This window comes from Nannospalax galili, unplaced genomic scaffold (genome assembly GCF_000622305.1).
Source record: "Nannospalax galili isolate Female #2095 unplaced genomic scaffold, S.galili_v1.0 scaffold586, whole genome shotgun sequence".
Classification (NCBI taxonomy): domain Eukaryota; kingdom Metazoa; phylum Chordata; class Mammalia; order Rodentia; family Spalacidae; genus Nannospalax; species Nannospalax galili.
This window is the reverse complement of record NW_008355363.1, coordinates 5,762,672-5,766,876: the sequence shown is the minus strand read 5'-3', so window position 1 is coordinate 5,766,876 and position 4,205 is coordinate 5,762,672. Positions and strand designations below refer to the sequence as shown.

The window sequence follows — 4,205 nt, the reverse complement described above, 5'->3', positions numbered from 1 at the left end:
ACATATATGTGCTTTGACAGACACTACAGAGTTGAATAAGAAGTTCTTAACTGTGGAGAACTTAAAATTAGTTGAGAGGCTGGGGGCACCCACGGCGCCCCCCCAAGGGATATGTGGGGGAGGCGCGGCTGGAGGCCGGAGGAGGTCCTGGAGGGTAGCGAGGGAGGGACCACCACACCCTGCTTAGCTGGACAATGGGTCCTCTTATGGGAACAAAGCGCTTACATCACTTCCGTGGTTGTCAGCCGCCATTTTGGGGACTCGCTCAGAGGAGCTGGTCTTGTCTGCTGAGGGAAGATGCCACTGGAGCGGCTCCGTCCACCCGCCCGCAGCCGTAGCCAGGACCCATGAGTTGAACAGCTGCTCCCCGGCCGCCGCCCTCTTGGCCCCCCTCCCCCTCCGGTCCGCGCTCTCGGGGATTTGGCCTCTCCTCAGACACAGCTCCCTCTTTTGGTCGAAGCCTCAACCTCATGCCCTCTGCACCAATAGCCTCCTGCCACTCTGAGGCACCTGCCTCGACCCCGGTCCGCAGCCATCCTGGCAGTCATCGCAGTGCCGCAGCAGCCTGGCCCCCAAGCACGACCACCCCCCTGGGTAGGCCCGGAGGCCAAGCCTAGAAATCATGTTCCAACTTCCTGTCAACAATCTTGGCAGTTTAAGAAAAACGCGGAAAACTGTGAAAAAAAATACTTAGTGACACGGGGTCGGAATACTGTAAAGAACACAAAGAAGATTTTAAACAGTTTGAGGATGTAGGACAGTGGGACCCTTCGGTTTAAAAAAAAAAAAAAAAAGAACAGGACTATCGGACAAAACTGTTTTGTTGCAGCGCTTGTCCATTTTCCTCAAAATTCTTCTCTGCATACAAAAGCCACTTCCGGCATGTGAAGGCTTCAAAAATAACATTCTCCTTAATTGCCCCATTCAATGAAGACAAAAAGACTTTGGAAACACATATTAAGATATTTCATGCTCCAAACTCCAACGCACCAAGTAGCAGCCTCAGCACTTTCAAAGATAAAAACAAAAATGTTGGCCTTAAATCGAAGCAGGCTGATAGTGTAAAGCAGGCAGTTCATTACTGTAAGAAGTGCACTTACCAAGATCCTCTTTATGAAATAGGCAGCACATTTATCGTGAACATTTTTTACACGTGGCAGCACCTTACATAGCAAAGGCTGGAGAAAAATCACTTAATGGTGCAGTTCCTCTGGGTGCAAATGCCTGTGAAGAGTGTAATATTCACTGCAAGCAATGCCCTTTCATGCCAAAGTCCTATGAAGCTTTGGTACAGCATGTCATCGAAGATCACGAAAGGATAGGCAATCCGGTCACTGCCATGATCGGACACACAAATGTGGTGGTTCCCCGATCCAAACCCTTGATACTGATTGCTTACAAACCTTGAGAGAAAAAAACCTTGGGACTCCCACCGAGAACTGGCTCCCTTGCTTCTGGAAATGTCTGGTCCTTGCCATCACAGCAGATGGTGAATCCACTGTCAATCAAAGCCCAACTTTAATTCCTTGGCGGACATTATGTCCAGTGTTCAGCTGCAGCAGAACAGCTACGGAGACAACTCTGTGGGTTAGGGTCAGAGCTATGGTGTTGGACAGTCCGTGAGGCTGGGTCTGGGTGACAGTGCACCAGTTTCCATCCCTCGGCAGTCTCAGTCTGTGAAGCAGTTGCTTCCGAGTGGAAATGGAAGGTCTTATGGGCTTGGGGCAGAGCAGAGGTCTCCAGCCCCAGCCAGATACTCCTTGCAGACTACTAATGACTCCCCTCCTGTCCGGCAGTTACAGACTCCTTCCATCTCCCAGTCACAGGCATCTAGAGTATTGAGTCAGTCCAGTTCCAAGGCTCCAGTACGTGGCACAACCCCTCCCCGGAACAAACATTGTGCAATTCAGAAGTGGAAAATATGTGCAATCTGTAATGAGCTTTTTCCTGAAAATGTCTATAGTGTGCACTTTGAAAAGGCACATAATGCTGAGAAAGTCCCAGCAGTAGCCAATTACATTGTGAAAGTACACAATTTTACTAGCAAATGCCTCTACTGTAATCGCTATATGCCCACAGATACCTTGCTCAACCATATGTTAATTCATGGTCTGTCGTGTTCGTATTGCTGTTCAACCTTCAATGATGTGGAAAAGATGGCTGCACACATGAGAATGGTTCACTTTGATGAAGAGATGGGACCTAAAACGGATTCCACTTTGAGTTTTGATTTGACTATACAGCAGGGCAGCCACACCAACATCCATCTCCTGGTAACCACATACAACCCGAGGGATGCCCCAGCCAAATCAGTTGCTTACCATGCCCAAAATTATGCTCTAGTTCCTCCAAAGCCACAGCCAAAAGTTCAGGAAAAGTCAGATGCCCCTGTTAATAAAAGTTCACCTCAAGCTGCAGTGCCCTATAAAAAAGATGTGAAAACTCTTTGCCCTCTTTGCTTTTCAAACCTAAAAGGACACATTTCTGACGTGCTTGCGTATCACTTACAAGAGAGACACCAAGTTATTCAGACAGTTCATCCAGTTGAGAAAAAGCTCACCTACAAATTTATCCACTGCCTTGGTGTGTATAGCAGCAACATGATCACCTCAACCATCACTCTGCATCTAGTCCACTGTAAGGGCCTTGGAAAGACCCAGAATGGCCAGAAGACAAACTCACTTTCTCAGCTCAATCAGTCTCCAGTTCTGGCCCCTGTGAAGCACACCTGTGAACAAATGGAGTTTCCCTTGATGAAGAAGCAGAAGCTAGATGATGATGGTGATTTCCCCCAGCTTCTTTGAAGAGATGCCTGAAGAGCCCGTGGTTTTAGCTGTATATCCCAAGGGTCACAAAGATGATTCTTATGAAGCCAGGAAAAGCTTTCTAACAAAGTACTTCAACAAGCGGCCCTATCCCACCAGGAGGGAAATAGAAAAGCTGGCAGCCAGCCTGCGGCTGTGGAAGATTGACATTGCCTCTCATTTCAGTAACAAGAGGAAGAAATGTGTTCGCAATTGTGAGAAGTACAAGCCTGGTGTGCTGCTGGGGTTCAACGTGCAAGAACTAAATAAAGTCAAACATGAGATGGATTTTGATGCTGAGTGGCTGTTTGAAAATCATGACAAGAAGGACTCAAGAGTCAATGCCAGCAAGACTGCTGACAAAAAGCTCTACCGTGGGAAGGAAGATGACAGCTCATCAGATAGTTTTGGAAAATTTGGAAGAAGAATCCAATGGGAGCAGAAGCCCTTTTGACCCTATTTTTGAAGTTGAGCCTAAAATCCCTAGTGATAACCCAGAGGAACATGTGCTCAAGGTAATTCCTGATGACACTTTAGAATAAGAGGAAAAGCAAGAGCAAAAAGAGGAGGATGGTTCAAAATACGAAACTATCCATTTAACTGAGGAACCAACCAAACTAACGCATGATGCCTCTGACAGTGAGGTAGACCAAGATGATGCCGTTACATGGAAAGATGGTGCTTCACCATCTGAGAATGGGCCTGGTTCCCAGAAATGTCAGACTTTGAGGATAATGTGTGTGAAATGAAACCAGGAACCTGGTCTGATGAGTCTACCCAGAACAAAGACACAAGGAGCAGTAAGCCAGCTGGCAAAAAAAGAGGCTTCCATGCAAGGTGACCCAGAGCAATTGAAATGGAGGAATAGTTCTCATGGAAAAGTTAAAGGGTTTTGGTTCAAGGACCGTCACAGTGGGAAAATGCATCTGAGAATGCTGAGCCTTTATCGAACCCCCAGATTGAGTGGCAGAATAGCACAATTGACAGTGAGGATGGAGAACAGTTTGACAGCATGACTGATGCAGTAGCTGAGCCGATGCATGACAGCTTAACCGGAGTTAAACTGAGTGGCCAGCAGGCCTGAGGGCCTGTCTCCATAACACAGGACGTGCTACAGCCTAGACCTAGGCTGTCTTTCCAGTCTTGGCTGTAAAGCTGCCTTCTAACTGGTAATACTTTGGTCCAGCAGGCTGTAGGAACATGTTACCACTACAGTCCTGGTAGTTGTTTCTAATTCTATGACATGTAATTGATTGATCTTCCTTCAGACCCTGCTTTGGTAGACAAGGTAAAATGTGAAAAGCCAATAAGCTGGTGGTTCACAGTGCACATAGGGAAAAGCAGCAGTTTATTTTATCTGCCTTTACAACATTTCTTTCCTTCTGAAAAATGTTTGATTGA

The 4,205-nt window shown here is 47.0% G+C and overlaps 1 pseudogene; it reads left to right on the top strand.

The window, feature by feature from the left end:
- The first annotated feature begins 622 nt into the window (after window positions 1-622).
- On the top strand, window positions 623-3,888 carry LOC103749609 (annotated as a pseudogene).
- The last annotated feature ends 317 nt before the right edge of the window (window positions 3,889-4,205 follow it).